This window comes from Sminthopsis crassicaudata, chromosome 1, assembly GCF_048593235.1.
Source record: "Sminthopsis crassicaudata isolate SCR6 chromosome 1, ASM4859323v1, whole genome shotgun sequence".
Classification (NCBI taxonomy): Eukaryota; Metazoa; Chordata; class Mammalia; order Dasyuromorphia; family Dasyuridae; genus Sminthopsis; species Sminthopsis crassicaudata.
The window spans coordinates 626,038,807-626,061,066 of NC_133617.1; the positions used below are offsets into that span (position 1 = coordinate 626,038,807).

Below are 22,260 nucleotides of genomic sequence, written 5' to 3' on the forward strand. Positions count from 1 at the left end.
TTTCTAAACTGTCTTGGTTATTATATTTTGTTTCCTTACTATATTGCCCGTTTAAAGGAAAGGTTTTTTTATATTATTTTATCTTATAACTTCAATGTATATGTATATGTACACACACACACACACACACACACACACACACACATATATATATATATATATATATATATATATATATATATATATATATATATATATATATGTAAACAAATGCTTACTGAATTTTTGTTTACCACAGTGACAAATAAGCAAAATTGTGGACTAGGAGTCATGTTTTGCCAAATATACAGGTTACATAGGATATAATATTTAAAATTAAGGCAGCTGATTAAAAAAAAAAAAACTTAGCAGGACATTTACATCCAAATGAACATTGTCCTCTCACAGGTAGTCTCCCTGGAAGGTTGTACACTTTTTCCAGTTAACCTACCTTAGATCAGAACACTCCTTTCTGGAATTCTACTTTGGAAATTGCTTTCAGGGCCATTTTATATACATAATAATACCAGTTTTATTACTTTGATTTCCAACAATATTACAATTCAAGGTTGCCATCAATAGCATAAAATTATATCACTATTAGCATCCCCATAACTTAGAGTCCCATCTCGGCCTGTGTCAATGTTGTCAATACTTTTGCAAGCTCCTTTGCATACTGAGATGTGGTAGAAGTCTGAATATTATAGGAGAATATCACAGAAAAGACTTTAGGTTCTCAACAAAGGGTTTCTTCATTTAGAAGGTTATAGAATTATATATATATATATATATATATATATATATATATATATATATGGCAAGTGGTGGCCAATTTTATGATATATATTATACATATAATATATATCATAAAATTGGCAACTAATATATAATAAAAATATTTTTAAAATTTGCCCCCTATTCTTTGACAGTGAACAAACTAGTGCTGACTGGATAATTTGTCATTTGCAGGAGGGAGGAGTCAGGAGGAGAAATTCTTGTTCTTCCTAAACCAAAGCCGAAATGGCACAACTTTGTAATAGTAAATACCAGTGGCAAAAGTCAGTGATAGGGTGGTAGTAGTAGTGTTCCCTGAAGAAATATTCGTATTTACTTCCAGGACCAAATGTACAGGCTTAGGTAAACCAAGTACCTGTCTGGGTCTAGATACGAAGATGATTTCAAGTTAGAAGAAAAGGAAGGAAGGAAGGAAGGAAGGAAGGAAGGAAGGAAGGAAGGAAGGAAGGAAGGAAGGAAGGAAGGAAGGAAGGAAGGAAGGAAGGAAGGAAGGAAGGAAGGAAGGAAGGAAGGAAGGAAGGAAGGAAGGAAGGAAGGAAGGAAGGAAGGAAGGAAAGAAGGAAGGAAGGAAGGAAGGAAGGAAGGAAGGAAGGAAGGAAGGAAGGAAGGAAGGGAGGGAGGAAGGGAGGGAGGAAGGGAGGAGGGAGGGAGGGAGGGAGGGAGGGAGGAAGAGAGGAGGGAGGGAGGGAGGGAGGAAGAGAGGAGGGAGGGAGGGAGGGAGGGAGAGAGGGAGGGAGGGAGGGAGGGAGGGAGGGAGAGAGGGAGGGAGGGAGGGAGGGAGGAAGGGAGGAAGGGAGGGAGGGAGGGAGGGAGGGAGGAAGGGAGGAAGGGAGGAAGGGAGGAAGGGAGGAAGGGAGGAAGGGAGGAAGGGAGGAAGGGAGAGAGAAAAAAGGAAAGAAAGAAAGAGTGAGAAAGAAAGAATGAGAGTGAGCCCCTGATTCCTAATCCAGTGTTCTTCCTAACCTACCACACAATTATGAATATGCTTGTATGGCAGCTAATTGTATTCAAGCTAATTGATTGCACCCAATATGGAAGCTGTGTTTTGGCCTTAGATATTGATTCCCTGTCTTGTGGTTTGGGGTCACTTTGACTACACTCATATTCAATTCCATTAGATCATTTTTGACTCAGAAAGGTCTCAGTGATTTGGCTGAGCCCCAGCAATGTTACCCAGTTTAGTGCTGGCAAGGGGCATGTGAAGTTTTGGATGGATAATATGTAAATCAAGTCTCACTGCTAGTCATTGGTCCACTAGAATCTACATTCCCTTCTGCTTTCAAGTACAATGTCTTTCTACTCCTGTGAAAATTTCTTCTGCCAAATATCCAAAGAATTTTCTGGGCCTTGAAGAAAACTCACTTTTGAACAGAATAGATTGCAGTGGTTCAATATTAAAAGTAGACCAGGACTGCTAGAGGTGGAATAAGTTGTCTTCAGAGATAGTGATTTGCCAGTCACTGGAGATTTTCAAACAGAAGCTATGTGGCTACTTGTCAGCAATGTAATCAGGTGGCACAATGGATAGAGCATGAGATCTGAAATCAGGAAGATCTAAGTTCAAATTCAGCTTAAGATATTTATCATGTGGAAAACTCTGGACATGTCATACAATCTCAGCTTGCTATAAAAAAGGGATAATAATAATACCTCCCTCTCAGGGTTGATATAAGAATCAAAAGAATAAATCTTCATGCTGAGGCAATCGAGGTTAAGTGACTTGTCCAAGATCACACAGCCAGAAAATGTTAAGTGTCTGAGTCCAGATTTGAACTAGGGGTCCTCCTAGCTTCAGGCCGATAATCTATCTACTACACCATCTAGCTGCCCCAGTATTCTTCAAATCTTAAAGCACTATATAAATGGTAGTATTTGTATTCCTAATATTATAGAAGGGAAGATTCTTGGTCAGGAACAAGTTATTCTAAAATGGCTTCTGGCATCCTTTTGACTGTTCTTGTTCTGTAATTCTATGAAAGCTTCATTATAGTTCCAGATCCTTATTATCCTGTCTCCCACACTTGAAATGAGAATTCAATAAATTTGTATCATATCTACAAATCTAAACTATGGTAAAAATTTACTTTTACTTCAAAAGTCGATAGAAAGGTTGATTTCCACTGTTCTGGATGCTAACCCAGGCAATCCCTGGAAGAACGGTCTTAGAAACATGAGGGCTTTCATAAAGATCTATTGAATGAAATCTTTCCAGACCCACAATTTCCCCTCTCAAAGAAAACACAACCAACTTTCCCTTACAAAAGTAGACAGATGCAACACTTCTCACTAGTTGCCTCTGGCAATAGGCCCAGGATTTCAGAGAGTCTCTATTGCACAAAGTGAAGGCTGTGTCCAGTTATCATATGTCTAGTTATCAAATCAGTTCCTCAGTAGCATCAGCCAGTACTACATAGCCAGGAAATGAGAAGCATTGTCAAGGTAGGTGATCTTTCTCCTCCAAAGCCTAGCATTAGCAAGTGAGCCTTAGTTTATATAGAATGAGTTGGTCCATAAATGGCAAATATTATATTTCAAGGGTCTAGCACATATTAAGGTTGACAAAAAGGAAAATGAAGTACTCTAATAAATCTTCTGTTTTGATTTTGGGACTGAGTCACCAAGCCTTTCTGGTAATAGTCATCTTGATGTATGAAATTCAGAGCCTGACCATTAGCTATGGCTCATTTCTTAATGCATTTTATCTAATTTTGATACATAAGGAAAATTGGGTTTCTTGGAGCTTAGGATGAGGAAAAATTAAACAATGATCACCATGGTGCCAGTACACAGGACAGAAATTCTATGTTTCTACTATTGGTAGAGAGTTATTAAATCTGAACTCTGGTGAGTTAGGAGCTTCATATATATCTCTATTTATCTATTTTTGTGGATAGTTGCTGCCAGTGAGCTCTTCCATCAGAAGAGGTATCTAGGTACTTGTCCATGAGGGAAAATTCCACCACTGATTTTATTAGTTAGAATAAAATATATGTCGAAGCATTGAGACATTTTCCCCAATTATTCATTTGTGAAGTAATTTAAGAGATAATAATCATGTTTTTAGTTTTTGGTTTAGTTTTGGTTTTTTTATTGAAGGCAAAGAAAATGAAAGGAAATGTTTGTATAGAGGAAAGAGCTATAATGTGGGAGTCAAATCCTAGCTCTCTGATAGTTAGTTATTGACTGTGTGACCCAAGGTAACTCATTCAACTTCTTGTGAGCCTCAATTTCTTCATCTGTAAATGTAAAATATAATACTATCTATAGTACCTGCTTCATGACATATTTCTGAGGTTACAAATTAGTTATACAAATAAAGGTCTTTCAAAGATTTGAAGCACATATACATATTAGCTACTAAAGGAGATGCTTTCATGTAGGTTTAAGAATCGTTGGATTCAGTGGGGAAGGGGTTGATTAAAAAGTCATGTCAAATCAACAAGAATCATTAAGTGGATAATATGTGCCAGACACTATATTAGGCACTGGGGACACACAAAAAAAGAAAATTAGAAATTCATAGTCAAATAGAAAAGATGAAAATTATATATAAATTATCCATGAGGTCAATTGGAAATAATCTCAGGAGTAAGCCACTAGCAGAAAAATTAATATGGAAAGGCTTCTTGGAAAAAAAGGGAAAGATTGTCATTTTTGAAATCTTTGATACTATTTATATTTGACTATGTGGAATGTGCCTTTGAACCATAGTGTAGGTCAGGTATTTTCAATCATGTCTGATTTTGTGTGACTCCATTTGATGTTTTCTTGGCAAAGACTGGAGTGGTTCACCATTTCCTTCTCCAGCTCATTTTACAGATGAGGAAACTGAGGCACACAGGCTTAAATGACTTTCCTATCATCATACAGCTAAGAATTATCTGAGGCCAGATTTGAATTCAGGTTTTCCTAACTTTAGGCCTGATACACTATCCACTGAACTATCTAACTGTCTTTTGAAGGAACAAGTCAGGACAGCTGATCGCTACCTGGTCAACTAGCTTTTCAGGGCTTTTTTTCTAGTCTTTAAAATCAGGGGATTAAAGGTTGCTCTCTTCTAGTTTTAACAGTCTTAGGTCCTACGATTCTAAATAGGTAAGGAGTCCATGAGAAGAATGCCTCTGGAGATACATTAAAGGTACATTCTGATGAGTGTTGTTTGTCTAGAACTTCAGAATGTTAAAGTTGGAATAGAGCTTAAAGATTGTTTAGTTCCATCTGCTCATTTTTTTATAAAGAAAAAGCAAACAACAACAACAGCAACAAAAAAAAAAAAACATGACTTACTCATGATTGTACATTAAGTTAGTGACAGAGAACTAAAATCTGTTTTCTTCCTCCCAATCAAAACCCTTTTCATTATGTCTGTACCCAGGATCCATACAGCAGCCAAGCCTTATATATATTGCCAAAGTTCCAGAGCTGCATGGATCATATTAACACATTTTGGTCAACATGATGATAGGAACTCAAGAACTGCCATCTAACCTGGTAGTCTGAGCCTTAAGAAACACTATATGGAGGTCATGTTAATTCTCTCATATCAGCCTCTAGAAATATTAAAGTCCTCAAACATTCTAGAATTCCTAGAACTCTATTGTGTGTTTATCATTTATTCATTTCTCTATCCCTTCCTTTTTAAAAGAAATTTATTAACAACTTTCATTTTTATTACCATTTATTTTTATTACCATTATTTTATTTTTATTACCATTTTATACCATTTATTTTTATTACCATTTATTTTATTACCATTATTTGCAAACATACAAAAAAACTCCCTACCTCAGAGAGTCTTCTTTTGTAACAAAGAATTTTTTTAAAGAAAAAAAATCCATGAAATTGCCCAATGTAAAAAGAGTAAATACCTGCAAAAAAGGAGGTAAATTTTCAGCCATTATTCAAGGCTAAATTTGATCATTATAATCATATAAAGCCTAATTTTAAAATAAAGCTTTCATATTTTCAGCCTAACACATAAGGTAAACTCTAGAAATTTACTCTTCATTGAATAAGTCAATGTGCTTCCTTTTCCTGATGTTCAATAGCATCCAACTCCTGACCATATGTGGGGTTTTTGTGGAAAAATATTGTAGTGGTTTGCCATTTCCTTCTTTGACTCATTCTACAGATGACAAAACTGAGGCAAACAAGGTTAAGTGACATTCCCAGGGTCACATAGCTACAAACATCTAAGATAAGATTTGAACTTGTGAAGATGAGTGTTCCTTATTTCAAGCCCAGTGCTATATCCACCATGCTGGATGTGTTTCATTTTATCTGTCCTAAATTTACCTTTTCCAGCTGCAGGGGATTTCACCTAATTATGATATCCCTGAGTTTGATAGCAAGTCTGTATTCATTCTATCCTTTTTCGAAGACTTTGATCAAATATTATCTCAGTTTTTAATCTTTCTAAATTGGAGTTGCAACACTATTGTAGGACATCCCTTGTAGGACACCTCTCAGTTTAAATTCACTTTTCTGGACCTTCTCCAATTCTAGTATTCTTTCTTAAAGTATAGTGTTCATATACTCATAGCACCCTATATTTGGCACAAAGAATTTTCCCCTATTATGATCCCAATTCTCTTCCCCAATGATGATTAGAATGGTGCTGACATTTGGGGATGCACCATGCAACACTATTAGCCAGAAGGCAGAAAGTGATGAGGGGAAATGATAGGAACACAAAGCTGTTAGAATTCAGAAACTCACTTTGTGCATGGGAAACTTTGACTTCACATTAGAGCTCGTGGTACTGCAGATCATGTTTCTAATAACTTTTTAAAACTTTGGCTGTGACCACAGTAGAAAATAGCAGAGTGTTGACATGCAAAAGAACAAAACCAGCATTCTGATTCACTTAGGAATTCCTATATGGTGTAATATCCAAGGACTATGATTGGGATATAATCAAAAAGAGAATCTCAGAGTTAGAAGAAATCTTAGAAGTCATTTTTTCCAGTGTTCATTCTGAAATATATGAATCTCTCCTACAACTAGACCAACAAGCAATTGACTTTTGATGAATTCCATGAGTAGTTTTTAATTAAACATACCAATAGCAAGTTCCTTAGGTGCCTAAGATTAAGCCAATTGCTTATAATGTTCTAAGCATATATAGATGAAGTGAATGACTGTGAAATAATCAATCAATTGAGAATATTCAACCCAAAGAAAAGAAAACTTAGAGAGACTGATAGCTGCCTTCAAGTATCTGAAGTACTGTCAGATAAAAGAGGAATTTGACTTTTTCTGGTTGGTTTTTAGAAGGGAGACTGAAAACAATGAATAAAAGTTATAAAAAGGGAGAGCTAGGCTTAATGTAAGAGAAAATTTCTTAACAATTTGATGTTCAAAGATGGAAATAATGGAATTTGCTCCAAAACCAAAATTCTTTCTTTCTAGTTCATCCTTCAGCATATCAATGGAAATATAAAAGAGGAATATTAATTATAAGGCAATTTAAAAAGAAGCATCAATAGGTCTTAGTAACAGACTGGTTGGTTATAGAGAATAAGGGATCAAATTAAAATTGCAAGATTTTGACTTACACGGCAATGCCTTCAAAAAATAAGAGGGTGCTAATTTGAAGATAGAAAAAAAATCAGATTCATTGATTTTTAGCATTAGAGAAGACTCTTTGACACAATAAATGCACCAACACACACATGAGGGAGAACTTATATTTTAATGATGGAATGTCATTGCACTATATATTTAAAAGGCTGATGAAGCAGCTGATTAAGTCACTCACTGTAATTTGTACAAGCTTCATTACTTCATTACCAATCTCTGTTAACCTTTTATTAATCACTATTAAACACATATATCAATAAACCTACTGATATTCTTCCCCTCTTTCTTTGTCTCTGCATCAGTCTGTTAGGAACAATACATTATTGGTCCTCCCACATTATTTCACCCAATTCCAGTCATTTTATATCCACTGTGCCCATTTCAGATGCCTTCATGGCCATTGGAACAAATTGTTCTCATCTGCCCATTCCACCAGGGGAAGTCTCCACAAGCATGGGGTTCAGCATCCCCCTACCTCACCAAAAGGCTTGAGACCTCTCAGTTACTTTCAACCTTTTATAGGCCATCTGCTGAAATGGTTTACTAAGGTGTGATTATTATGCATGCTATAGCTTCTTAGAGTCATAGGCGTGGTGTAGGTAGACCAAAAGGTGGAAAGCAGATCTGAAAGAGCTCAACAGTCCTCACACCAGAGGTATTAGTCTTTCCTGAACATATCCTGCATCCCATGAAAGATGTGAAAAGGGCCTGAACTAGGATTGTTACTAATTAGAGAGAAGAAGCTTTATAAGGGGACCATTATAAAAGTAGAAATGACAATATTTGGAATTGGGAAATAGAATAAATTCTGTTTTAGACATGATAAATCTGAGAAGCCTACATCAAGCTCTTATTTCATTTTGTTTTATTTTAAACTAATTGTTCCAAAGTCATCTTGTTCATTTTTCTAAATGGTCATGAAGCTAATTCACTTCTTTTGCTGAAAAAGGCCTGCCATAGTTATCTAGTAACTAGGAGGCAATAATAGGTACTGTAATACTAGTAACTAGTATCCAACCTCAGAGCTCTTGCTCAATTCTGTTTTTTTCTAATTTCTGGCTCCATGGTTCATGAGGCTAAGGTAAAATGCCATAATTTTCATAGAATCATAAGAAATCTCCCAAAATAATCTGAATATTTTTCTTGGACCTGCATTCTTCCCCTCCCCTCCAACCATCCAAGATTCTCTTAAACTTCTCTAGGAAAGCATTATGTTTAATTATTTAATTGGGGTCAGGGTAAGAGCCTTCAGAATACTGTACCAATTGATCCAGAATAGGGCTGTAACAGATTCAAGCAGTACTTCAAGGCACTACTTTCTGTGGAAAATCATAAAACTTATCAGTCTCTTGAATAAATTATATAATATTAGCATTTTAATAGCAATGCTTCCTAAGATTAACTTTTTTTCCTAAAGTGAAGGAAAAAGGGTGAAGAACCAAAATCCAGTTCTCACAGTCTTTTGAAGTATGTATTCTCTAAGGAATTATGAATCAAAGTTGCCCCATACAACAATGTTTCCAAAAAAATTTGTCCTTCTAACTGGTGATTTCGTTTATCAACAAAATACAAATAATAGCTGTGTTTTTCTCTTTGGTGAGATGCAACTGACCATCATGGCCTTCAAAAACACATTGACCTTGGCTTTCTCATTTTGAATTCATATAGTAAGTGAGAAAAAAATAAATAGTTCAAGGAAGAAAAGAGCCAGTTGGAGACATCATGGCATTCCATCTTCTGGCTTCTGAAAATAGCTCACATCCTTATATAAGCAATTATAAGAAAGAATTCTATCTAACATTATCTATTCTACCTAACATTATCTTCCTTATCTGTCTTATATGTTACTCTCTTCAGGCAAATGATTGGTCCTAAAAACTCAGTGTTTGAGACTGTAAAATAATGTGAGACTCAAAACATTGCAGTTGAGATAAAAACCCAGTTACTAGTACTGGGGTGCAGGGCTCCAGCCCTGATGCCTTGATTTTTTTTTTCCTTTACAGAATTCAATATTTTTTTCTTGTGTAATTCAATATGTCAGTCTTTCTGAAGAAGTAATTTTTCCCACAGGGTCATCTTTGAAGCAATGTACCCAATTTGGTGCCTTCATCCTATACGTGACATTAGAAGAATATACTTACTAATGGAAGGAAGTGGCTGTCTTCAAGCTTTCCACAACTATATTGCCATTTGGAAATCCAGCCACCAGTGAAAGAGGCTGAGAAAAGCCTTTGAAAATCTATCACATGAGTGATAATCAAATCAAGAATGTGCTCATTGAGCAATACCTCCCATCCAAACAGTTGAGGACAATTACAAAAGTTAATAGAGGAATTAAATCTAACCTTGTTGAGGTCACTTAAAATAAACAAATCATTAATCTTTCTAAAATTGGAAGAGGGCATAGATGAGACTTTTTTGCCTTTATCTTTAGTCAGCAGCTTTGTATTAGCTTACATCCATAAAGTTTCTTTATTTCCCACATTCTATACAGCATTTTAGTTTCATAAAATTACTACAAGGCAGTGTATGAAGGGATTTATTATACTTCTTACCTCTGAAACATTAAAGCCCAGAATAGTTAGGGATTTGGGATTTGATCTACTTAGTGAGATTTGGCGCATCTTAGTGGTTCCTGCCTTCTTTAAGTTGGGACCACTTTTTAACACTGAAAAATTTTATAGCCCTCCATAGGACAAAGATTTTATTTTATTATATGCTGGTTGTGAAAATACAAAATGGCAAAAACAAAATCTATCCTGGACTGAGTCAGTATTTCAAGGATCTGTGATTTCAATTGTCTATAGCTTAGAAGAAAAGTCTTATCTAATTCTTGGAAAAGTTCTCATCTAGCTCAGAGACATTAAGCAGCCTACGTAAATAAGTGGAAGGGGCAGAATGTGAAAATGGATCGTTCTCAGTCCAAATTCACCCTTTTCAGTGGTACTGCAAAAAAAAAAAAAAAAAAAAAAAAGTTCTGATTTTGCAATCAGGAAACTTGAAGCAAATAATGGATCACTGAAATTGATTTCAAGGACAAATAATCCTGTAACCTCAATGAGACTAGAAGTTTACCAAGTTCCCAAGAACAGGGATAAGTACAAAGACTATTGCTCCCATTTCTTCTATAAATTTTGAGTCAGTATGTAATAATTCCTAGTAGAGGTGACTACTACATTTTGGTTTTGCATCTTTAGGGCTTCAAATGTAGATAATGATTAATGTAATTTGAACAAATTTAGTTACTAACTTGAATGCTTACAACAGTAAAATTGTTCCAACATCTCAAGCAGTAGAAGAAAGAAATTACCTATAACTTCTGAAAGTTCAGTTCTTAAAAAACTTAAATTATCAGACACATTACAATGTGTTTTAACCAGTATCAACAAGATAGGAAGAGGTTACTAAAGAATAGACCTAGTTTCACTTCCTAAAGAATACTAGCTATATAGGGGCAAGTCCCTTAATTTCTCAGTTTCCTAAGCAACTCTTTAAGAGAATAAATGTCAAATGCAATTTAAGATTTTCATTGGTAAAGGGAGTTTCTTTCCTTTAGAACTCCCTACACTATGAAAATCACAGGTCTTACTTTTTAAAAAAGCAAAAACAATAAAAAAAAAAAAACTTGGACAGCAAGCAGGTTTACTATAAGGAAAATACTAATTAGACTATGATAAATGAGAATTTTCATTAATTTTATTCTTCTGTATGGTCCACTGATTAGTCATTGCCACCAGATGTCTTGCATTGCTCTCCATTTGATAATTGTGACAGTCAGGAATTATCCACGAACTGCTTTATTCTGGAAGATCACTTCAGCCTTAGCACTCCTGTATCAACAGTACCCTCTCCCTCCTAGGCCCCTCCCTCTGACTGAAGAGTGGAAGGGGCCTCCCAGAACCAAGAGGACCCCAATGTCAGCTATCTCTCTATTCCCAATCCATTTGCCATTCCTCCTATTCTATCAGGCATCCTCCAACTGCTAGTTTTCCTCCGTTTTCCCTGTCTCCTTTTTTCAGCTTTCTTTTGTATGTTGTCTTTCCTCATTACAATGTAAGCTCCTTGAAGACAAGACTGTCTTTAGCCTTTCTTGGTATCCCTATCACTCAGCAGAGTGTCTAGACCTAGAGGATAAAATGAGGAAAACAAGTTCAAATCTAGCCTAAGAATTAGGCAAGTCACTTAAGCTCTGTTTGTCCCAGTTCCTTCTTCTATAAAATGGAGATAATATTAGCACCTACCTCTCAAGAGTTGCTGTGAGAATAAAATGAGATAATTGTAAAGCACTTAGCACAGTCCTAGCACATATTAAACTCTACATAAATGTTAGTTATTATAATTATAAAATGCTTTGCAAACTTCAAAGATTTATTAAATGTTACTTCATCATCACTTTAAAAGAAGAGGTAGCTAAAATTCATGAAGAGCAACTGACTTGACCAGAATCACAGAGCTAATAGTTCAACAATAGGTTGAACTTAGATACTGAATTCTTTATCTACCCTTCTTCCCCTCTTTATGCAATGCTGGCATTGGCCCAGAATTTTCTACAGCCTATCCACACCCAGGATGACTTTGTTCAAATAACCTTTGGATTGGTTTATTGAGGTTTCAATATCCTTCTCTGTGGTCTAGAAGCTAATTAAATGAAATTAAATGTTCTGTTACAAAGAACACATAACAGTACACTCTTGGTGGGTGTTGGGTAAGTCAATATTTAGACACCAAACCAAAAGCTGGTGCTTTATCCTTTTGGTTTTAATATGCTCAGAAGACAGACATTTTCCCTACCAACACAACAAATATTGTTATCAAAGGAGAATGAATGCTTAAAGCAACCCATAACCAGTGTTGAATTGAGGCCCTTCTGTGAGCCAAGTATCACCTTTCCTAGCATGGTCTGACCTCCATTGTTAGCTGACTACAGCAATGCACTTTGTTAACATGGCCTTATTTCCCAGCCCTCTCCATCCATTGTGGAGATTCCATCCATGAATTTAATTGCATTAGACCTTTCTAGGGTCATACACAGACCTAACTTCATTCCCTTCACCTATCCTATTTTTTATTTTAACATCCTTAGGGAATTAGCAGACTTTCTTTCATTTTTGATTTCTTCTTCCAACAATCTTCCTATGTTCTTTTAATCAACAGAAACCCAGCTCTCTATAGAGTTACTTGTTCAACCACTATATTCAGTGCTAGTTACTCTGCAACTCCTAGTGCCTGAAAAAACTGAACTGGATGAGGGATCAGCTTATAACTTTCTCCTCAGTCACTTTTACATGAAGTTCAATATATCTGAAGACTTTGCCTGGTCTAGATCCTTGTTTTTGTGATCCACTTAATCTGAACTCAACTCTTCGCTATATTTATCCCTGCTCATGTTGTCAAGGATTTCCATGGCTTTTCTCCATTCCCTCTCCTCTTAACAATTCTCTTTATAGCTTTAGCAAGAGTCTTCTGGTGAATTGCTTCTCTTTCTCTCTGAGGAGTTAATTTTGCTTGCCTCAATCTCTGTCTCTGTCTCCTTCCTGTCATTTCAGTGTCTTTGTGTTTCCTCTTTATATCTTCTCTATTTTTTGTCTCTCTGTCTCTGTCTCTCTGTGTCTTTGTCTCTGTCTCTGTGTGTCTGTGTGTCTGTGTCTCAATCACTCTGTCTCTCTTCCCATCTCTTCATCTATCTGTCTCCACATTGTCCCACCCAAAACATAACTGGGAGATACTGGAATTTAATGGGTCAGGAGAAAAGGTATAAAGGTTGGGCTGAGGATTGGCAGTTGGAGGGGGAAGGTTAGAATTGCATTTTAGGAAAAGGATCTTGACATTTGGAGGTTGTATTGAAATAGGGATAGATGAGGCAAAGGGACTAAGTAGAAGGTTATTAAGGAAATTTCAACCAAATAGTGGTATCTGGCTTTTAGAAAACTGAACACTCTATTATTACCTGTTGAATAACCTTAATAATGTTCAGAGTAATCATAATAAAATAATTTTTAAAAATAACAAATACCCTTGATTCTGGGGCTGCTAAAGGTTGTGACAAGCATATTGTCAATATGAGGCCCTATATCTTGAGCTACCCTAGATCTTCTAGTCTTGATGGTTTTCTCCTGAAATGTATACAACTCATAAGCTGTAAGAGGTAAAAGCTCTTTGCAAAGTGCCCTAACCCCACTTACCTTGCATTATAGTAAAAAGAGCAATAGCTGGGTTCAAATTTTACCCTCTGACCTACCTATGAGTCATCCCTGGGCTTCTATTCTCTCATCTTTATAATGTTAGAGATGAACTAAATGGCTTCTGATATAGCTTCCAGATTTACCTACTTGTGCATATGAACATCCTAGAGTTACAAATATCTTGTTTGAGACTCAGTTCCTTATCTATAAAATATGAGCATTGTACTAAACAATCTTTGATACCTCTTCTACTTTCAATTAGGTTAGACAGCCTGCTCTCAAAAAAACTTAAGTCTCAGTCAGTCAAATTAAGGGCCATGGATGGTTTATCCTTCAGTTTTGGTGTCCGCAGGGCTTGATATCCACAGTTCCACAAGCACTCAATAAATACCCAACAAGTGATTCATGAAAAGTTTTGTGTTCATTAGTGGGAGTATAAGAGGGGAAAGGAAGGAAAAGGGAAATTGAATTATATTTTAAATGCCCTAAAGAATCTCACAATTTAGAAGATCCCAGAGACAAATTCTTTCATAAAGGAAATAATAATCCTTAGAGCAAGAAATATTTTTCTTTCTTTCTTTTGCATTTGTGTTCTGAGTTTTTAACACAGCCCATAGTACATAATTGGATTGAGTTCCTCCTTGCTGTATAAGTTTTATAAGTGTGAATTTTCTTTAAAACAGGACCCACTTGTAATCTCATGATGTTTGCCCATTTAGAGTCAAGGCTTGCTAGGAAAAAAACCTGTTGATTGGAGGAAAGAAGTCTAGATCTTATTTCAACTTAAACTCAGAAATCATTCAAAGCACATTGACTTAGTCTCTCTGTGAACTTAAAAATAGGGCTGGGTTTTGTTGTCATAGAGAAAGGAAATAAAGTGAGTTATGCTCTGCTAGAAACACAAAGACAAGCTTTTGTTTCATTTTTGGTGTGTGGGGGGAGGGAGAATCCTTCTAGCCTTTTCAAATAAGATAATCCTTTTTTAATATAAAATCATTCACAGATCTCAGGTGATAGTAGTAGTGTTAGTAACAGTAGTAGTAGTAGCAGCAGCAGCAGCAGCAGCAGTAGTAGAAGCAATTAACAGAAATAATAGTAGCAGCAGCAGCAGCAGTAGTAGTAATAATAACAACAATAATAATAATAATAGCTAGCATTTATACAGTGCTAAAAATTACAAAGCAATTTACAGGAATCATTTTATCATTTTATGCTGACAACATTGTCAGCATATGTTATTAGTATCCTTATTAATCACAATAATATTTGGAAAAGAGAAGCAGATACAGACATACTAGCATACTCCTGTTGAGACTTATTCAGTCTGCTGAAGGTTTGTTTGCATCTGTATCATAATCTGTATTCTTATCCATTTTAGATAAAAGATTTGAAGTAAGCTGAAGTACAGAAAAGCCATGAACACTGACATGAGGATGAAATGGAAGATGTTATCTAATCAGAAGTAGAGCAGAAATAGATGCCAATGAGTATGAATGTTGTAACTCCTTGGAATATTGTCACAAGCCCTACCAGTCTGATGTTGGGGGGAAACCTTATAATAAGTTATTACCAAGTCAGTAAGCATCATATGCTCTTAAACAAGTAAAATTATGAAGCAAACAAGGTTACCTAAGGGGTCTTCAGCCTCTCTATTTTATGCCCTTTAGCCTTCTTTCCAAAAGTTTCCTCATCTTCTGGTTTCCCAATACCTTCAAGCTCTTTTCCATGTTCCTTCTTAAAACTAGCTTTAGAAAAGTATAAGTTCAGTCACACAGAAATGTGTATCTTTTTTCCCAAAGCTATTTTCAGTAGAACTTAAGGAACAAAGGTTAGAGCCCTTAATTGGGGTATTGCATTTGAAAATGCATTTCAAACATTAGGAAGCTGAATAGAGTACATGTTTCAGAGAGGATTATAAGGGGGAGGAAATGATCCTTGTAACTCTGAAACCACTTCACACCATAGACTTCTAGCCGTTGTACTAGAAAAACATCCAGGTGTCATGTCAGCCAAACTTCTAGGTAGGGTTAAAATAAGTTTCCCATTCATTTCCTATTTGGGCAAGTTTCTATATCAGTAATATGTAAAGCCCAGCACTAGTCACAACTGTTGGGATTTCCACTCATGTCTGCACTTTGTCCAAAGTGATTTTGAATAAGAAGAAAGGCTATGGGGCATAAGGAAGAGAAAGTGAGCAGGAGAGGAGAAAGAGATAGAAGAAATTGAGCAAAGACATGTGGAGATTAAGTAAGAAACTTTGTAAATTCTAAATGGAGCAACTACTATTCCTAACAATTCTAAAACTGTCTCTTTAATTCAATAATTACCCTTAGGGAATAAAAATGATGTACATTAAAAATTCTGCTTGTGTCCCTTGCAGAACAATAGGTTTGGAGTGAGGGGGAAAAGCAACTGGATTGGAGCAAAAGATATTGGAGCAATGGGGAAGAGAAAGGAGAGGAAGGAGGCAAAGACAGGGACTTTGTTGTGCAGGATTGAGTGAAAGGGCTTTCTCTTTGCATCTCTGCTGTTAACTGAGGAAAGAGGAAAGATGGGATAAGTAATCAACATTGATCCTTTGCTCAGAAACAATATCTTCCTTAGAAATGACTTCTTCAAGGCTAGATACTCTAGATACAGCTCCTGACTGGCAAAGAAACACCTTAACAGACAGCTGACATATGTTTGTCTTACGTAAGCATATGTGATTTTTTTTTTATCCCAGCTGTTAAAGGAAACAGGTTTTGAAAAAAGACAAGATGGTTAGTTTCAGTGCCTGGTGAGCTGCAAAACTGGCAAAAGTTTCCCTTAGAGGGGATTAATTCATCAGCAAAAGTTTTCAATAAGACCATATGTCTGATTCTGGATCTGAGTTGCTCTGAGAATCTTCTCCAAGTGACCCAATTTATAAGTTAAATCAAGCATAATTATGTGTTGTTGTTTGTGTGTATGTGTATATGTGTGTTTGTTTTTAGTGGCTGAAGCAGGGCTGCTATCAAGAACACTAAGAGGAGGTGGAATTTAGTAATGAAAACAAAACAGGAAATGAAAGCAAGGGTTCTTTGAGCAGTCAAAATACTTTCCCATTTTAAAAATGGGTGTCTCCAACTTAACCACAATTAACAAGTGACATTAAAAAAAATTTAAAGAGCAGGCTCCTGAACAAGGATTTTAGAGAAACTGGGGACAAGGATCAAAACTGGCTTAATTAAAAGAAGGAAAGAAAGGAAGGAAGAGGCAATGGCATATGACCTTGATATTCAGAGCAGTAGAATGAGGAGACTTTTCTGTGTCACACCAGAGCAGAATTTGATTCTAAAGTCCAGAAAAACCAGTGTAAGTTATCAGCTTTGCAGTTCTATAAGTAAATGGGGGAAAGATCCTGTTCAATCAAGGACACCACTTGGTAAATGGCTCTGGGCATTTGTGTTGGCAGGTCAAATTAACCTTAATCGTTGATAATAACCTACCATAGATAAATCAATGCCAGCATTGTGTGGGAAGAGGAATAGAGTCATAGGGGATATAGTCCCTATTGCCATCCCTTCACCGAATCCATTCTGAGAAACAAGATTGCCTACAAGGAGTGAAATTAAATTAAATTTAATGCAGCAAGCATTTTTTTAAACACCAGCTATGTAGCAGGCACTTTTGTAGGTACTACTTATGAGCAAAAGAGAGAGACAGAAACAGAGACAGAGAAATGTTCTCTGTGCAAAGAATTTGCATTTTATTAGGAAAACAATGGAGTGTCAAAGGGCAAATGCAAAATAGTTAAAAAATAAATACAAAGAAATGAGGAGATGAGAGGACAGATTAACAACTAGACTTTTGAGAAAAGGCCTCTCCTAAAAAATGGTACCAGAACCAAAAGCTGAAGAAAATTATAAGCTAGAAGTTGGGGAAGAGAGGACATTTCAAAGCATGGGAGATAGCTTCCAAATTAATTGAATGGCTCATGTTGACCTTCATAGACAATGATAGCTACATTAATTCTCTACCATTAAGGCAAGCATTTTGAATAGTGCTCCCTATTTTTCATGATTATATACCCATCCATCCACACATATATTCCTTCTGGCAAATAGCATGTCAAGATTGAGGGCTTTATGTCATTCTGGAGCTAAATTGTGCTGGATTTGGGGCTTGAACCTTGGTACTTCTACTCAGTACTATGTCACATTGTGCAAGACACTTCACCTAACTGGACTTCCATTTCCTCAACTGTAAAACTAACTGTGGGTAGGGTGAAGAAGGTAATGTCTAAGAGTCCTGTCTCTAACCCTACATTTCTGTATACTAGAGATTGGATTTATGACTTCAGTTTCTTAGAGTATTCTTTACTCAGCAGTATAAACCAGTCACTTATATATCAGTATTTTCTCAAAAAGTAAAACAAGTTGCTTTTTAAATAAAAATTTGTCCTTATCCTCCTATGATGTGATGGACCTCAAGCTGAATTAGCTAACTGAATGGATCATAGGAATTAACAGTCAAGTGAGAATCTTGACAATTATACAAAATCTATTCTCCTTGTTTTCCAAAAGAAATCCATGATAGCTGTTTGCAAAAACCTATAGGAGGTTAGTGAATACAGAAGAATTCTCATGGAACTAGAAGAGTTATTCTGAGAGTATAGAAAATCCAAGCAATCTCATAAGGTGCTACAATTTAAGGATAAAGTTAGGATTCAGGTAGCTAGATAGTGATTCAGGGAGGCAGCCATAGGGTTGGATGGGAGGTGCCAAATAATGTAGCTTTGCCAGGTGCACCTTAAAAAATGGCTGTCACATGTTCACATGATTAACCTATAGTTTTCCTACCTTTCTAGCTAAGGCTAAGTCCTTTGAGGGCAGGGACTGTTTCATTTTGATTTTTACATAAGTCTTTAGGGAGCCTGGCAGGTAATATTCTGTCATTTTTTAGTCATATCCAACTCTTCATGAACCCATTTGACGTTTTCTTAGCAAACATATTGGAATGGTATGAAATTTCCTTCTCTTGCTCATTTTAGAAATGAGAAAACTGAGGTAAAAACAATTAAAAGGCTTGCCTAAGGTAACATAGCTATTAAGTGTCTGAGGCCAGATTTGAATTCAGAAAGATGAGTCTTCCTGATTCTAGGCCCAGAGCTTGATACACTATGACTCTGGGAGGTAGTGGGTGTTTAATAAAATACTTATAGATTAATTGATTACATCATTCATACTCTTTAGCCTATACCTGCTCTTTAAAGGAAAAAAAGCCAAGATTTCCTACTTCACAGGGACCACTTCCAATCATCCTGATCTATATCTTGCCACCAGACTTGTTGGCTCTGGAGAAAAGAGTAAGGCTGGTTACTTTGCACAACCCTACTTCACTTCAAGCCAATTCACTTTCATGTCATCTCATCACTCCCTGATGTCACAGTTCTCAAAGAGAATGAAGGACAAACAACAACTCTTTGAATACAGGCTTCCCCATACAGACTCACAGATTCAGAACTGGCAAGAACCTTGAAAGTCATCTCCATTCTGACAGGGTCATTTGTCTCAAAGATGAGGACACCAAACCTAATTGTTTGAATGCCTTTCTCAGTCACCCACATTTCTAGTGACAGATTCAGAATTTGAACCCAGTTCATTTGGATAGAGAGCTATAGCTCTTGTATCATGTCTGATATTCCTTTTAGCTCTGATATTCCTTTTAACCTGACTATCAATATTTAAACCATTAAGATGGGAGAGTATTACAAAGCCTATATGCTTTTAAAGGATAGCATTGGGTAATGTCTACTCCTTCCCTCCATCTCCTAGGAATGATCACGTGGAGCAATGTACAAGGTTCAAAGAATTAATGAGAAAGTAGATTGTAGACATGTTGGAGTGATTGCCTCAGTGGCTTCTGGCAGCTGGCAGCTGGGAATTTCTGATCTATCTTCTCTGTATCAGCATTGGCTTTCTGATCTGAGAGATCAGAGTTGCTGTAGAAAGCCAGGGAATAGTATTCCAGAGGAAGTGTAAACTTATTAAGTAAGTTTCAGGTTCTCCTTTTTTATCCTTTCAGTAATCCCTGTCTTCCTCTTGCCCTGTATTCTCTTTCTTACTCAACCCCAAACCCTGGTCAATTAACAAAAGAATGATATTATTCTTCTCGGGTAGAGAGTGCTTTACCTTTAGGGTATTAAATGAATCAATGCCAAGTCCAGTTCATGTTTCAAAATATGATTTTGCAAGGGCCTCAAACAGTGCCTGTCTCAGATAACCTTCCATAAGAAGTAATGGGGTCTTCTATGTATAAATGGCATTGTACTACTATATGATTCTGCAAGAGCTAAGGGCAGCCAAAATCATCCATTCACTGCCACTTTGACCAGCAAAAAGAAAAAGAGAAAAGAAAAGAAAAACATAAATAAAACAAAACAAACAAAAACAATTGTAAGTTTTGCTTTCTGGTTATTTCTACAAGAAAGTAAATCAGGATAGAATGTGTCATCAGAACCTGAACAGCCTTCTTCAGGAATCTGTAAGTCAGACTATGATGCCTTAAGCAGCCTCTGTGTATATATAGGTTATTTTTTAGGAAAGTAGAGAAGAAAGTGGAGCAAAGGAGATAGAGAAGGGTTAGTGGGTACAAGAGAGAAAGACTGCCTACTATTCTCAATCAACCTATTGGAGTTGGGATGACTTAGATTCATATGGTTATGTTCAGAAAGACAAACCCCTTACTATTTCTTAGTTTCCTCAAGTCAAATTAAGTCAACAAGCATTTATTAAGTACTTATTATGTGCTAGGCACTGAACTAGGAACTAGGAATACAAATACTAGAAGAAAGGTAATCTCAAAGAGCATATATTCAGATGGAGCTGGTCAATATATAAAGCAAGGTGAAAGGACTGTGGGGAGTTATGGGAGAGAAGAGAAGGAAACTTTGAAAGAATGTAATTTCCTCTACTATATCATGGGGAAAATCCAGAGTTAGAACTGGAGTTCAAAAAAGAAGGAAGACATGCTGGTCTGGGCACTATCTTTAAAATGCAGATTCTGGGAGGAATGAACTAGTCAAAGGAAAGGAAGTTAAAGGATTTGTAGGCCCTGTGTTTCATTAATATCATAGGGGATTTGGGCTTCAGTGAATTCTAATCCATTGCCATCATTCTAAGCAAGTTCTTCCCATTGTACCTTAATTTCAGGATGCCAATCTCCTGACATGTACCACTATAGTTTTCTTGACAGGTTTATGCCTCTTGTATTTTGTCTGGAAATAGGATAATGATGGCAATGATAGTGGATGATTTAGACATGCAATACAACAGTTTAGTAGATGGATGGCTGCCTCAGAGTCAGGAGGACCTGAATTCAAATCCTACCTCTTCTAACATATACTGTCTGATCCTAGGCAGTAGTCTGTATGCTGGGTTATTCTCTAAGGCTTTAAATTACAAATTAGTTGCTGATCTGCATTAATAGGTGGAGTTTCCTCAGCCAAGAATCTCTCCAGCTCTGAAAACATAGGGCTCACACCAAAAAAATGTAATTTTTTCTTAGTATTTCTGGGAAGAAGGCAGGCTTTTGTCAGAGGAGCTGACTGTCTTTTAGAGCAGAAAAGCCCAAGGCTGTAAGGATGATCCCCTGTGGGTAGATGTTTGCTAGCCCCTGCCTGTCTCCTATGCTACTACAAATCCTCCCCATATCACCTTCCAGCTAGACTTGAGGGAGGCTTCTGAACTTGTGCCAAGCAATCCAGGGATGTTGTATCTGCTACCAGAGACTTGGGAGGAGAGAGACAGACAAAATGCAAATAGCTGCTGTTCTTTGACGGCTCTGGGGCTCAATTTCAAATGCTTCAAGTTTCCTTTCATGTGCGTAGTGATGACTACTGGGGAAAAGAGCCGTCTACTATATAATTTCCACTATAGATATTCCTTTTACATTATATATTTCTATATTGAAAGCCCATAGAATTATTATTTTCATGCATTTGAAAAAATGTTCTCAGATTAAATGATATAACATGTAATGTGACTTGCACTTAAAGTATTTTATAAATGATAGCTAACATTCCTTTTATTTAATTGCTTGGGGCATTTTCTTCTTTTGGCCCCAATTTTCTGTCTTTATGCCATGAAAATTTCATTCCCTTGCTCTAAAACTTCAATAACTCCCTACTGTCTCCAGGTTTAAGTAAAAACTCCATAGACTTCAAGGACTATTGATATAACTTTCCCTTCTCTCATTTTCAACTGCAAATATATTTCCCACCACTCTCCAAAACAAACTGTGATCCAGTCAGCACATTTCTTTGCTGTCATTGGGAATGCTAATTCTCACTTCCCTATTGATCTTTGTTCACAACAGTCTCCTAACCCTCTTCCCTTTGAGCTCCCCCAATGTTTTCCCCTGATTTCTCCAACTCTCCAAGTATTCCCTGTCCTTTGGAAATTCTACTCCCCCCCCATAAGTTTTCTAGATCAATGATCATTCTCTCTTTTAATTCTTATAGTAAGAACTGGCATTTAGATATGTTTTAAAATGTGCAAAGGGCTTCACATTGATTAGATTATTTCAATTCAATCAAATTAAACAAGGATTTATTGGCTATTATTGTAAAGCACTGTGCAATGTGTGGGGTGACTACAAAAATGAAAAAAAAAAAGTAACTGAACTCAAGAAACTGATATTATCCTGGGGGCATGAGTGGGTACACATGGAAGTAAACACCAAGTCTTTTGGGAAGGAA

The 22,260-nt window shown here is 36.4% G+C and overlaps 1 protein-coding gene across 4 annotated transcripts in view; it reads left to right on the forward strand.

Annotated features, from left to right (window-relative positions):
• PRLR (prolactin receptor) overlaps window positions 1-22,260 on the forward strand; it is a 380,151-nt gene that overhangs the window by 212,998 nt on the left and 144,893 nt on the right. Inside the window, exon 1 of one of the 4 annotated variants that reach the window (XM_074282696.1) lies at window positions 3,155-3,213. The exons of the other annotated variants lie outside the window; for them this stretch is intronic. The gene's annotated coding sequence lies outside the window, so the exon portion shown is untranslated. Of the gene's footprint in view, window positions 1-3,154; window positions 3,214-22,260 lie in introns of those variants that run through there. 4 annotated transcript variants of the gene reach the window in all.